This window comes from Eurosta solidaginis, chromosome X (assembly GCF_040869045.1).
Source record: "Eurosta solidaginis isolate ZX-2024a chromosome X, ASM4086904v1, whole genome shotgun sequence".
Classification (NCBI taxonomy): domain Eukaryota; kingdom Metazoa; phylum Arthropoda; class Insecta; order Diptera; family Tephritidae; genus Eurosta; species Eurosta solidaginis.
In genome coordinates, this window is record NC_090324.1 from 42,263,733 (window position 1) to 42,279,602 (window position 15,870).

At 42.9% G+C, this 15,870-nt stretch overlaps 1 pseudogene; it reads left to right on the forward strand.

The window, feature by feature from the left end:
• The first annotated feature begins 10,685 nt into the window (after nt 1-10,685).
• LOC137234874 (protein Loquacious-like) lies at nt 10,686-11,739 on the forward strand (annotated as a pseudogene).
• The last annotated feature ends 4,131 nt before the right edge of the window (nt 11,740-15,870 follow it).

Below are 15,870 nucleotides of genomic sequence, written 5' to 3' on the forward strand. Positions count from 1 at the left end.
TAAAACGTCTAAAGTCTACACGACATTCCTGACAAACGTGCACTGCATTAACGACGCTAAACGTTCGTACACTAACCACATTACGCGCGAAAACATTTCAATACTACTCAACAGTATATAGAATGAAGAGTTAAAATCCAAAAGAAAACCAAACTTCACGAACTACAGTAAATAGTTAACGAACTATTATAATAGGTTTTCAGCTAAGTTTAAAACCATTTTTTTTATTTTGCGTTGGCAGGTCACTTGTTGTGAAAATAAAGTTCACCACAAATCTAAAATAAACTTTAATACTACTTCGGCGACATCTACCGACATAAATCGAATTACAAAACGTATTAAATGCGCTAAAGCACCAGCCACATCGCATGGATGAGTGCTAAATCCGTTTTTTCTTCATTTATTTGCGCACATAAGTATTTACTTATGGCCTTTAATTTTTGATTTTAATTAAATTTTTTATCAACAAAAATTTGATTTCCTTTGCGAAAATATATTAGATATAATTTTTTTGGCTTACGCCACCCAAACAACATTCCGCCAACCTCAATTTGGGCATGATCAATGATACCAATATTCTTTCAGATCATGACCTGTTACCAAACCTTATTGGCCAAGTCAAAGGGAGGCGCAAAGCACTTCGACGTCGCTTGCCTGCTCTGCGGCAGGTATCATAACCTTAAACTCTGCGCAGAATATAGGAAAACATCCCCAGAGGAAAGGCTGCGGGCCGTGCTTCTGCACAAATATTGCCCGAATTGTATGTCTCCTTTCATCGCGTGGACAAGTGCAAAAGTAAATATCGCTGCAAACGGCGCCAGCAAAAGCTCCACACCACGCTCCATCTAGATGAGCGTCAATCTGAACGCGATGATGCAACAACCATTGGCGACGACAACCCGTCCGACGACGCGCTCTCAATCCACCTAATGGGCTCAGCAGGTGGAAGAAGAGGATATGGAAGAGGAGAGAGTGAAAGTGGAGGAAGAGCGAGCAAAAACGGAAATAAGACCCTCAACGAGCAGAAACGGGATGCGCAGTTTCCGCCCACTGTTGCAGCACCAATCTGCGATAAGGTCAAGGGATCAGATATCATCGGCATTGCAATCGGCAGGTTTCCCATTGCGAAAATGGACGTCCAACGCAAGAAAATTCTGCAGGGTATACCGAAGCACCATTTATTAACAGAGGACTTTTAGAGTTTGAAGATACTAGTATGGTTAAAGCTCTAGGCATTAAGTGGAACGCGCATTCCGACCTATTCTATTTTACTGCTAAACCTTTTGAAAACAGCGATGCCATCACAAAAGGGCTATACTTTCTGCGATTGCAAAGCTGTTCGACCCTCTTGGCTGGCTGGAACCAGTGGTATTTGTAGCCAAGATTATAATGCAAAATATTTGGTTGGAAGGCACGGGTTGGGACGAAGAAGTATCACAAACTACTCTAGATCGGGGGACCGCATTAATGCAAAAACACGGAAAAATCAACGATATCCGCATACCGCGATGGGTTCATTTTACTCCAAAGGACAGCGTTGAAATACATGGATTCAACGATGCTTCGAAAAAAGCAATTCAGCCACTGTCTTCCTGAGGGTTCAGACAAAGGATCGAGTATTCACCAATCTGTTAATTGCAAAGACAAGAGTAGCCCCGGTCAAAACTGTATCATTGCCACGACTGGAACTCTGCGGCGCAGTCCTTCGTAAGACTCGGCCATAGAAAATATGAAACTTTCCAATATTAAAGTAACCCTTTGGACAGATTCCACTATAGTACTGGCATGGATCCAAAAGCCACCATGTTCGCGGTCAACGTTTGTCGAATAACGAAAATCATCGACAAAGTAGGAGACAAAGTGTGGCGGCATGTAGAATCCGCGTCAAATCCTGCAGATTTGGCGAGCAGAGGCCTCCTCACGTCGGATTTAATCGACAATTCTTTCTGGTGGCAGGGACCTTCTTGGTTACAAGAAGATAACGAAAATTTGCCAATACAAGAAGAGCATTATAATACGAATATGGAGGAAAAGAGGGTGAAAGTTCCTACAACTTCCTTCAAAAATAACTTTGATATTCTGGATAGATTTTCCGATTTACCAAAGGCTTTGCGGGTTATATCCCATATTCTTCGGTTTTTCCAGAATACGCACCCAACAACTAAAGCCTCCTTTAAAAAGGAATCTCATTCGATAGCCCCTGACGAAATAGAAAAACAACACAAATATTGATAACAATATGCCAAAGGCAACATTATCAAGAAGAGTACGCAAATCTCAAGTCAGGAAAACTAATAAACGGTAAGAGTGAGATTTTACCCCTGGATCCATATAAAGACGAAGAAGGCATCGTTCGAACTGGGGGGGGGGGGGGCAGACTGGGGCATCCAAAGACAAGTCCCATAACGAAAGTCATCCCATTATCCTTCCATACAATTGTAGGTTAACCAGACTCCTAGTCGAATTTATCCATAAGATCTCCCTCCATGGAGAAAACCAGCTGATGATGCGCCTTATTCGCACTCAGTACTGGATTCCGCGCATTAAAAACATGATTAAGTCTCTCATCAACAACTGTAAAGTCTGCACTATTTACAAGAAGCGGGCGCAAACTCAACTTACGGGAATCCTCCCAAAGGAGCGCACAAAATTTACTAGGGCCTTCGCCAACACAGGGGTAGGTTTCTCCGGACCATTTGACATTAACCCTTTCGACTCCGCTCATAAACCAGTAGTTCTAAAATAACAATTTTTACTTGTATTGGAACATAGATGTATGCCACATTTCGCACATTTTGATAGTGGTGTTGCAATTTTACAGTGGCGGCATCGGCCTTTTTCTCCCCATATTACCCAATGAAGGCTCCCATCATATCTTTTGAAATTTGGCGGATCGTGAACTAATTTACGGTGCTTAGGATTGAAGATGGATGCACAATCCGATGACGGAGATGATGATGTGGTATCGACTTGGTACTGTTCCGATATGTTTTCACTTGGTCGACCTCTTTTTCGTTGTACTGAGCTGGTTGATGTGGCATTTAGCAACTCATTTGCTATCTCCATTTGAAATTTGATAAGTGGTATGTGTTTTGCATTCGGCTCAACGTTCTTCAGGTCCTTACGATACAAAAGCCAAGAATTTGTTACGGCCGTCCCTAAAGCCCAGTAAAGTATTCGCATGTACCATTTAGTGGACCGATGATTAATTTTATAAAGCTCCATTAGCATGTCTGCCAGATCCACCCCTCCCATATGTTTGTTATATTCTGACACAATGGCTGGCCTCGTTACATCAATAAATTGTTTTTTTTGTGCTCCAAGGACGGCAGGTACCAATTGGTTCATCCCCAATAAATGAAGATAATAATTGTGCCGCTTTATTGTCCAACCAGCGAACTGTGGCAATCCCATAGTTCCCTTCGCACTTCATATCATACGATCCTCGGCCCAATTTCTTTAAATCAGCTTCTGATTTCATATCGCAGTTACCCATACGATTTTTTCTGACAGTGCCGATACAAAATATACCCATCTCTTTCAAGCTTACATGCAAACTTACCGAAGTAAACCAATTGTCGAAATACAGCTTGAAGTTTTTGAATTTCGGGACCGAGGATGCCAAATATATGACGATATCAGATGATATGCCAAGTCCATATGATGGGCAAGTTCCATCCCCTACATAAAGCGGGAAGTCGTATATTATACCCGATGAACCTGCTCGGATAAACATTTTCAGTCCCCATTTATGAGGTTTAGCTGGGTTATATTGTTTCAGTGCTGATGCTCCTAAAAAGGGCGATTCAAAAATATTTATTTTTGACATTGAAAAAATATCACTCCCCTTTGTACGCTATTATTTGCTCGTCAATACTTTGATGTTCTTCCTGAGGTAAACTGTTGAGCTTGTCTTTCAGCATTGACAAAATTGGACGAATTTTGTACAGTTTATCATAGTTAGCATCCCCTTTTTTGGGTTGCTTTGATTTGTCAGAGAAATGTAAGAATTTCTTTATTTTTTCAAATTTGTTGCGGGGCATCGAATCCGTTATTGCGGTCAGCTTTAGTTCTTGAGACCATGTCATTTTGAAATTTGGAAGCTTAATCACTCCCAAATATAACAAAATACCAAAATATCGGTGAATATCCTCTTTAGTACATTTTAGTTCAGTGCCGGACTCCTGCAGTGCATACAGGTTAGTCTCTTTTACGAAAAGTTCTATGACTGCTTCGTCAAAAAATGAGTTGAAGTATTGTATTGGGCTTTTAACCAATTGAGAATACTCTAGAGGATTTTCGAAATGGGTATTTGGTATATCAAATGACGACTTTCTCCACCGCAATGTTGCCAGATCGATTTTTTCAGCTATAAAACTTTCGGATCTCTCCGGATAATCTTCACCATGTCCTTCGCTGTCGATATTTTCTAATAAATTTAGCTGGATTTCCTCAACTTCACCTAAATTATCTTCCAAATCGTTTACTAAAGCTTCCTCCTCGTCAACTTCACTTTCTTCATCAGAAGATTCATCCCAGTCAAATGCTAGAGCTGCAGCTATATCCACTTCAGAAATACCTTTACGTTTGCTCATCTTTTTTTTTACTACCACCGTTGCCCAAAGATGCTTATAAGCAACTTCAGTAGAAAAAAAAATACTAGTCTAAATATTGCAACTTTTTCTCAAATATTATATTACTTACTTTTTATAGAACTTTATAGCTTTGAAACGGCGTACTTATTTTTTTCAAATTCTATTTCGAATATATTTTTATTTAATTTTTAATTTTGCTCTACAATTTAGGCACGCGCACTTCACTTGACTTCCAACTAAATAAACATTTACAGTTATTTTTATCGCAGCACAAGCGAAACTTTGTTAGTGTTTTTCTTTTCATGGAACTACAAGTTATTCATTTCATCCAAGCGTTTAATCTTTTCGATCCCTTTGGTTCGAAAAAAACTGTGCTGAAGATCGAAGTTGCTTATAAGCAACTTTGGGGTCGAGAGGGTTAAGTCTTACCGAGGGAGAGGGTCTCGGACCTCAAAGAGATAGGTCTGTCTGTTTGTCTGCTTTTCGACGAAAGCCATCCATCTAGAAGCGACAAACTACCTTAGTTCCGGGTCCTTCCCAGCTGTATCCGCTCGATTTGTATCCAGGCCAGGCTGTCCGAAAAACGTTTACTCCGACAATGGTACCACTTTTTCGGAGCTTCGTGATCTTTCCGATCCCAGTCTAAGGCATTTCTGCTTGAAGCAAGGGACGGAGCATTGAATAAATATAGCCATCACACTTTAGAATGGCATTTTATATCGACAAGTGCTCCTCACGTGGGAGGTTTGTGGGAAACGGGGGTAAAAAGTTTTAAGACCCAGTTTAAAAAGATTGCGTCCGATCATAAATATACTTTCGAAGAGTTTACAATCCTCTTATGTCGAATTGAGGCCTGCCTCAACTCTAGACCTCTCAGTCCCTCATCCAACGACCCTTCCGCCCTGGAGGCGCTTACTCCAGGCCACTTTCTCGTAAGTGGGCATCTTTTATCTCCACCTGAACTCGATTGTAGTGAAAACCCTGCCTCAATTGTAAACCGATGGCAGAAAATGAAGGCCCTCCATCAAACATTCTGCAAAAGATGGAAATCGGAATATCGGTCGAACTTAACACCCGCGGACCTAGTCGTCATAAAGGAGGATAACCTCCAATCAAACGAGTGGAGAATGGGGAGAGTCGTCAACACACACCCAGGTTCCGATAACCGTGTACATGTTGTTGACGTCCATACAATTAAAGGACAAATTAAGAGACCAGTCGGGAAACTGGTACTACTTAAGCCCAACGACAAGGAAAATGAACCTTAATAGTCCACATTCCTATAATAACCCAGCTCTCGTTCACCCCGAACGAGGCCAACACACCCTAACGCAGATTCACTATCTGCCGCAGAGTACAATTGTATCATTCTTTTTCTCATTATCATAAAAATCCAACTTGCTTATTGCCAATTTCCTCAAACGGGTTTTTGTGTTTGCTATGTCTGGTACGTGGCACCCGCAACCGATTGTGATTAAATGTACAATAATTTTTTCTCAACTGTGATCACTTAAATGAGTATCCAAATGTATTATTTACATTTCTTAACAACAGGTAAATAAAATCAACTACGTATGTATACTGAGCCTTGTCCATCCGAATGGCACGTTGTTAACAATTTTCCCAAATTATTTAACAAATTATAAAATTGCTTCAAATAAACGTTTCCATACATTTAAAGCGATAGGGGCAATCGCCGCTTAACTCATACAAATAGACCACATTGGGTAATTCGTTGTAGTTCCATAAATGGACCACTAACAGCAACATTACCAAGTTTCTTTGAAAACCGCCTTACCAACAAGCATAACTTTAACACATAATTACACACAATGTATGCAGTGTGTAAAACAATAAAATATGAAAAGAATGCAATTGGAAATGTGCTGGTAACACTTCAACCATCGTAGGAGTGCGCGTTCAAAGCCCACTCCCGGGATCAAAGGCTTCGAAGAGTCCTGCTGTAGCATGGCAATCAATTTAATCATCACGTGCAGCTGATAAGCCTCAAAAATTAACAATAACCTTTTTTTCGCTCTCTGAATTTTTCACGAATTTTGACAAACGCAATTTCTGCGATCAATAATCATGTTTACCATAGTGATGTCACGACAGACCTGCAACCAGCGCTTACTATTTAGCGCAGGTTCTTTCTTGAAATTACCGTCCGATGAACCGCGTCGCACCCAATGGATACTAAATCGCGGAAATAAAACCTCGAAAAATCTTACAAACTCTCAAACTCGGGACAAATATATCATAGAAAGTGGTTACCAAAAAGCAATTCCACAGGCATGCAGTACTAATTTCACATCTAAGGGTACCATCGACGAGCCAATAACCCAAAGATGGCAGCAGCAGTAAAGGATACTGTTTTGCGGGGCAGTGTGGACCCGGGGAAGTCGGGCGTGTGCGTCGCAAATAAAAAGAAAGCAAAGAAAAGAATTAGGGCGAGTAATAACAAATGTATTCACGTTATAAACAATATAAATTCTCAGCTTTATTTATTATCAAAAAGGGAATTGCTTCACAAACTAATTCGAATTCAATGTTCTTAAAATTGTTAATTACACATTCGTGCACGGCAAATGTTAGTAATATGACGACCGCAAATGGTTGGATAAATTACAATTCAAAAATAGAAATATTGGTGGCTGATTGCCAGACAATTGCCAAGTGCAAATTCTAATGTTAAAATCGCAATTATTAAGAAGAATCACAATAGCAAAGTGCGATTATCGCGTAAATTATATGCACAACCTATGAAAAGATACGTAATATGATAACTCACCTGTGAGATAGCTGCTGGCTCGTTGACGTTCCAAAATAGAAAAGAAAGTTCAAAACCGCGAACAAGTCCGCGGCACCTGCCGATAGCTAACTTTCGTTGAGTTTTTCCCCTTCAAAGTTAGCTCTCGGCTGGTGTTAGCCGTTACCGGTAATAATAATAAATAAATAACTAATGTGCGTGTTAGGGTGGTCCGAAATATTTAGGCTGGTGGCCTAAACATGCCGGCCCCCTTGCGGCGAGCAACTTGAAACTCGGTGAGTACGCCAGCAACCTTCCCAAGGCGGGATAAACTAAATAAATTTAAAATATGATACGTATGTATAGTAGGATCGTAAGTACGATCTCCGGCGGACATCCGTGCTCGCAGTACTGCAGCCTCGCTGAACTGTGGATGAAAAAGAAAAGCGTTAGTATTCAAGTACGTGGGGTTGCTTGGTTTAAAATGCACCTTGTGGTATAGTTTACGGTTTTATAGTGGGTGGGCTCCGGACACGACGAGGCCGAATATTGTGGCTTGGGTGAGGAGCCCGCGGACAGTCGACGCGGGTGTGCCGCCGACCATAATATTGGCGTAGACGTCGGCGCCCAAAGTGAGCAACACTGGCGACGATCGGTAAAACGTCGGATCGGCCAGCTTCATGAACTGGAATGGGGCCGCTACCGACGGGTCCAGATTTGCCGTGGGGTTTAACCTGGCATAGTTTGCTATTACGGTGGCTTGGGTCGTGATTTTTCCCGCTACCCCATACTTCCCTCGAAGAACGATGGTGCACCTCGACAGACGTGCCGTATTGTTACGCTCCAGGTGTAGATCCTTGCACAAATTGGCATCGATAATGCTGGTGGGAGCGCAGGCATCTAACAGGGCGCGGACCAGGTGTAAACGGCCTCCTGCCTCAATTCGGACTATGGCTGTCGGCGCGATGCCGATCAATGCTCGAGTTATAGTCGGTGCCGTTAAATTATCCCGGAGTCGACCACTTCTGAAGCCGGCTGGGTTTGTTGTTTGGCGCGCGAGGGTGGTTGTGGTACCCTCCTTGCGTGGTGGATACGGGGCCGCTCTGTCAGTAGAGAGTCGGGTCGAGCGGAACGGACGCGGCTCCGCGCCGCCTCGGCGCCCACTGGCATTGCGGTACGATGGGCGGAAAGGACGGGTCTCCGCGCCATCCCCGTGTTCCATGTGTCGCTGATTGCTTTTCTGCTTCTCATGCTGAAGCAGCGGTCGGAAGGATCGTGCTTCTCCACTGGCCGTTGGGGCAATGGCTAAGGCGGCTGCACCTCTCGTGCACTCTTCCATCTCCTTCTCCTCCTCTTCTACCTGTTGGGCCCACGATCGTGTGTCCTCGGTGAGGTTGATCGACATCACCTCGTCGCTTTCGTCGTCGTCGCGCTCTTCGCAAGGGATCGGGCGTGGCCGTGCTTGCTCGTCCTCCATATGAAGCGTAGTGTGGTGTGGTTCACGGCAGCGGTGGCAACGGTCGTTGCTAGGGCATATCTCTAACCGATGGAACGGCGATAGGCAATTGGGGCAGTGCCGGTGTATCAGGACGGCCCGGAGGCGTTCTTCTGCCGACATTCCCCTGTACCGCGGGCATAGTCGTATGCCGTGGTTCTTCTGGCACAACCGGCAGAAAACGGTGAAGGAGTCAACGCGTTGCTCCGTCTTGGTGCGTTTGACCGAGAAACCCGTCATTCTGGAACGGGAACTTGTTATTATTTGTTTTGCATTTTAAGGGAATTGGGTGGCGTATGGGCGGAGAGTAGAGGCTTAATTGGTCGAGCTTGTGGTTGGCGTACTCGGGATAAAGGGTTGTGTGGAACGAATAATCTTATTAAGTTATTCTGTCGATGTAATGATGGGTTTGTAGTGGTTGAAACCACTGTTATATTTAATATAATTTTATTGAGATACGCCTAAAGGTATCTTTAATTTTGGTAAATATCCTCATCATAACGAAATTCTGATATTGAAAGCAGTCATTTTTTGGTGTTTGCCTAATACAGGCAATATGCGGTAATATACGTTACATTTGTGTAGCAGATGGTATCACGAGTTACCCGTGTATTTTCACGGCTCCTTGTAGTTGCCCTACAAAAATTTGGTCACAAAACTCACCCACGCCGATACAAATGTGGCTGTGAATATAACCTATGAATCCCTGTAAAATGACTAGTCAAATGACGTCGTGCATACAAATGTGCGACAAATGTAATGAGGCCTTTATTTGCTGTCTGGGAACACTCTTTGTGTTGATTTGGGCCATGTTGTGTGAGAATCACAAATTGTGGTGTGTTTGTTGATTCCAACACAACACTGGCGGGAATAGCCAACAATAACGAGTGTGGCAATTTGTAGAGCTGTCAGCTGTTCACTCTTCCAATTGTTGAAATGAGACCGCTGTGCGGTGCTGCCCATTGCAATGTAATGATACATAATGGCCATGTCATGAAAGTATTTAGGGACAGCTTGCGTCTGAGTCCTGACGCGACATTAAATTTAAAGTCTGTTCTAAAAAGTTTAATTTCTCCCTTGTTTGTAACATCGAAAGCATAGATGACACTACTTTATTCCTGCTGGGATTTCAAGCAAAAAGGGGACTGACGAAAGTCTGTCGAAACTTCAATACACAAAAAAAGCAATTTCTGTCATGAAAGCGAGACCACTATTGAGTGTGACATGTTTAAAATGTAAAACACAAACTAACAACGTTTCTCAAAAAAGAAAGAAGCAAAAAGACGGCTGAATGTCAGGAAAACTATCGAAATACAACCTGGCGCGTGTGTTTTCAGTGAAACCAGGCTGTATCTTCAGGGTTTTCGTTAGTTGATTTTTTGTTCGGTTACTAACACTCGAGTTTGTTGGATCCCGCGGATCCGTGTTGTGATACTCTTTGGATCGCGCGCAATGTGCTTACTACGTAAGAACCGAAAAAAAACAAATGTCATCGAGTGGCAACCTTGTTTCGTTCACTCAAAATGTCATTCATTCATGGAAATGAGTATAGAGACATTTTGAATGAATTTTCACTATGAAGAAAACTGGTGATGGGTAAGTATGAGTATCGTTCCCTTTTTTGATAATTTTATAAATTTACTAATCTTTTATTCTTTTTTTTCTCATTTCAGATGGAAAAATACTTATGTGCTCTGGCACATAAATTCGCTTTTTCTCTACATCTCGTGGGGAAGGATTTTGTCTGCTCTCTATTTGAAGATAAATTTAATGCAAATTATAATCTATTTTCAAATAAAAATCAGTGCAAATCACTACTAACAAGAGTTCCCAGCAGCTTCAGCAACAGCAGCTGCATCAGCAGCAGCAGGCGGGGTTTGCACCACGACGTCAATATGATGGTATTGCACCAGCAATTCTTACCGGTATAGAGACTATAGCTAATGGTCATATGCAACAACAACCGAAGGTCGAGATAGCTACGCGTCCAAATACGTCTAAAAAGGAAACAATCGCTGACTTGACTGCTGCTACCAGCAAGTTGGCCATTGAGGAATCATTAAAATTGACCGATAGCAATGGTTTGGCGATGAAGACGCCGGTTTCTATTTTACAAGAATTATTGAGTCGTCGTGGTATAACACCAAATTATGAGTTGGTGCAACTCGAAGGCGCCATACATGAACCGACTTTTCGTTATCGGGTCGCATTTAATGACAAGGATGTTCCATTTACGGCCATGGGTGCTGGACGCTCAAAAAAAGAGGCTAAACATTCAGCTGCCCGAGCACTAATTGATACGTTAACTGGTGTGCAGCTGCCTGAGCCAAGTGCTGGAGCAGGTGCTGGTGGAGCCTCTGGTGGCTCTGCAGGTGCTAGCAATGAAGGCAACGCAAATACAGCTGGAAATGGCGACGGAGGCGATAAAGTTGGTGGAAATCCAATAGGTTGGTTACAGGAGATGTGCATGTCACGCCGTTAGCCGCCACCAACTTATGAGACCGAAACTGAAGTTGGTTTGCCGCACGAGCGTCTATTTACGATTGCCTGTTCGATTCTCAATCATCGTGGGGTGGGAAAGGGCAAAAGTAAGAAGATTGCTAAACGATTAGCTGCACACAAGATGTGGACACGGTTGCAAGAAAATTCATTAGATAACAATCAAATATCTGAGGCTATGCGTGCCGATCTGGATGGTGATGTGGAAAACTTGTCTAAAAGGACCCAAAATTGATTACGTAAAGTTGTTGTCGGACATTGCTAATGAGAATCAGTTTGAAGTTACTTATGTAGACATTGAGGAAAAGACATTTACTGATCAATGTCAATGTTTGGTTCAACTATCCACTTTGCCGGTTGGTGTATGCCATGGCTCTGGACCAACGCTCTGTACTGCTTAATCGTAAGCGATAGTTGGTTAGCAAAATTTCAGCTAGTTGAAATGAAGTGGGCAGTTTGTAGGGAAAAATTCTTTGATGGGCAATTGTAGGGCAAGCAATTTTTGTAGGGCAAGGAACCTCCATATGAAAAGCAAGTTGCGTTGGGGACTATATGCCTTTGCTACTGGAATAAAATATTTGGAAATCGCTCGTATATTTAAAATTACATTGCGGACAACAATATGCAGAATTATGAAAAGCGTTGCCGAATCAATTATAAAAACATTCGGTGATCAATATTTATATGCCAACTAGTGAGGAGGAGTTAGATGAGATTGGGGAAGCCTTTTACAGTGCGTCTAAAAAAATGCCACCCGTAGCCATTGGGGTGATCGGAGTATGTGAAGTGCCGGCTAAGCCCCAAGTCAATAGCAATTCTAGCGAATCCGAACATTCCGCAATCATATTGCAGGTGCTGGTTGATAGTAATATGTTATTCCGTAAAGTAAAATTGGACACAAACCAACCGTCACTATTTTTGGAGGAAACAAACGAAATTACAAACCTCTCCCCAAGATTAATTAAGAATCAACCAGTTTCGCGCTTCATTGTCACACCAGACACATATTATCGATTAAGAATGTCGCTTATGCACAAATATCACGATCCTGTTGAGCCGCACGAATACGACCTTAATGAAGCCGTCGACCATCTATTCATATTTAGAGACCGGGCTTTGCAACGACTTCTTGTACGATGGAGAATACTAAAATTTAATGGTGATATTGATCTAAGAATGATGGAAGAAGTTGTTCTTGCTTGTTGCGTTTTACACAACGTAATAGGAAGGAACGAAAAAACATTTAACGAACAATGGTCTAAAGGGCCACATTCAGATAACACTAAATATACAATGAGCAGTCGATTCAAACCAGTTTTGAATGAACTCCATGGAAAACCCAATTCTTGGAAAGCAGACGGTGCATCCAAAACACGCAAGTTGCTTGGATAGGCCATATATTCTACAGACATGTAGACTTTACCTATAATGTGGTTGTTTTTAACTGAATCACTTTCAGACGCAATCTTCGTACTATTCGAATTGCTGCTACAAGTTGTTGATTTGATAAGAAAATAATAAAACAGTGCGAAAAATGGATGTTTTGACGATTATATAGATGTTAACCGACATCATCCAACGACCTTTTAAAACACTCGTCGAATATTTCAAGTACCAAGGTCACTATTCTCCTGAAAATCGTTTATGGACCATATTATGCCGCGCATACTGCTACAATGTTCCTTAACGGTTTCTTTTCTTTTGTATTATAGGTCTTTCTATATATCGTGCGTGCATTAGTCGAAGCTTACATTTATGTCCATCTCTTCGTTATTTTGCATACATGCCACTTTTATGGTTGTACCACTTCGTCAATGTACCGCATAGCACACTTGATTATGCTACGTTTAACGGTGTGGCCCAGGTACTGCCTTTACTGCGACGCTTGAAGTATGCAATGTCTATACTAGAATTGATGGTTCGGGACGTGAGTCCGAGATGAAAATCGAACAGGGGCTCTACTTAGGTAAGCTTACCTCCTTCTTAATGTGTGTGTATAATAGTAAAGTATTCCCGCTTTCACACAGGTAATCGCACTGTAGTGACACCTATGGAAACATTGAAAGGGTATAACATATATTGAAGCTGGACTCAGTGCCGTTGCCACAACATAGAGGCGTGCAAGCTTCCTTACAACCAAAAATGTGCACGGTAAGTTGGAACTACCCTTTGGTTTTTTTTTAAGTGAGGTATTACAAAGCATTTCCGTCTCATGTGCGTAAAGGTTTGATGTATCTGCCGGTGCTGCTAATATGACATGCTTACTTCCAAACACCTGACAAAGCAAATTATGTTCAGGATCATAATGTGACATTAATCAAATCGTTTTCCGCGTTTATCTTTTTCGAATGAAGACAATATTAGACAAACGCTGGTCTCTGTATTTTTCCTTGCGTTTTCGATACGCCTCGCCCCCAGCTGAAAATTGAGTTTTGACGTTCTGACAAAAGTGTTCTGACTCATGTCTGCTAAAAGCAAAATTGGGCCGTAAAATGCATAGTTCTCTGGTTGATATCCAAGGGCATCCTCCACCCTTTCCGAGATCTTTAGAAATGTACAGTTCTCATATGATTGATAACCACTGAACCATATGAATACTTTGATGATCGAAAACTGAATATAGTTCTCAATCATTTTTGGAGTCATATGCGAATCGAATATGTTTACTTTAGATGGTCAACGATTTTTTAGTCATTTTCCATTCAGCTTTCTGAATCTGCCCTGATTATCTTGGTTGACTGATTAATGAATATTCTACGTGTTAAAGTTTTACCTCTCATTGAGGATTTTAGTTGGTCTGAGATATGGATCAGAAGTGATTATTTAAGCATAATCACAATTAAGCTACATTTTCGTCTCGACAATAAATTAACTTTTGAACCGAAAATACCTTTGAATCTGAACGTTTTTAATCATCCATGATGTTTGAAGGGTTTGTGTCACTGGATATTCTGGTGGTTCGTGAATAAAAAAAATTTTTTTTTTTTGGGGTATGCGGTGGCAGATAGTTTATCTGCGGTAGGGTTCTGTTGGCCTCGTTCGTGGTGAACGAGAGCTGGGTTAGGGGATTTGTTGGCCTCGTTCGGGGTGAACGAGAGCTGGGTTACGCGGGTTGTAGGCCTCGTTCAGGGTGAACGAGAGCTGGGTTATACGGGTTGTTGGTTATAACGGTTGGGAGTTACAAGTCTCCCTCACCCTCACTGGAGGGTGGTAGTAGGACCAATTTCGTGATTGGTCTGGTGGTTTGTCCTCTTGCCGTATCAAGTTCGACGACTCGAACTCGGTTATCGGGGCCATAATGGAGGTTGGCTATCCGACCTAGTCTCCATTCGTTGGGGGGCAGATTGTCTTCTTTAATGACGACTAAGTCCCCCTGTTTGAGATTCGATTGTGGATGCTTCCACTTAACGCGCTTCTGCAGTTCGGTGAGGTACTCCGTTTTCCACCGCTTGCAGAAGGTTTGATGCAGCGCCTTAAGTTTTTCCCATCGATTGACGAGTGAAGCGCGATTCTCGCTGACGTCAATCTCGGGTGGCGCTAGTAGGTGGCCCCCGACTAGGAAGTGCCCGGGGGTGAGTGGCTCCAGGTTGGACGGGTCATTGGAAGATGGGCTTAGGGGTCGGGAGTTGAGACAGGATTCAATCCTACACAGGAGGGTGCTAAACTCCTCTAGAGTAAATTTATGATCCAATGCGATCTTTTTGAAATGCGTTTTGAAACTCTTGACTCCCGCTTCCCACAGTCCGCCCATATGAGGAGCAGCTGCTGGTATGAAATGCCATGTAAGGGTTTGGTGGGCATATTTAGAGAGGGTGTGGTTGCGCGCATCAACGAGGAATGCCTTGACCTCTGAGCGGAGAGCCCTCGACGCACCGACAAAGTTCGTTCCGTTGTCGGAATAGAGGTTTTTCGGGCATCCTCGTCTGGAGACAAACCGACTAAATGCTGCTAGAAACGCGGCGGTGCTGAGGTCGCTATTCGCCTCCAAGTGGATCGCCTTAGTCGCAAAGCAGACGAATAGGCAGACGTAACCCTTAGACATGCGGCATCCTCGTCCGCTGTAAGACTTTATGTCAAACGGTCCTGCGAAATCCACCCCGGTGTTGGTAAATGCCCTGCTAAAGGTAGTGCGTTCCGCAGGGAGGGTTCCCATGAGTTGCGTCGGGGAACGTTTGCGGAATAGCGTACAGGCCTTGCAGTTATGTATGATGGATCGGATCATGTTTTTGACCCGAGGTATCCAATACTGCGTGCGTAGGAGCCGCAGCATTAGTTGGTTTCCGCCATGTATGGAAATGGTGTGGACAAACTGGACCAGGAGACGGGTGAGTCGGCAGGCGTAAGGGAGGATTATCGGGTGACGCTCGTGGACGGGAATGTCCCTGGATGCGTTGAGGCGACCCCCCCCCCGAAGGACATTATCTTCGTCGATAAAGGGGTTTAGAGAGAGAATCTCGCTTTTGGTCGCGATGGGTTTCCTAGTTCGCAGAGAGCTTATTTCTTCGGCATAGTGGTTGGTTTGGAATATCCTT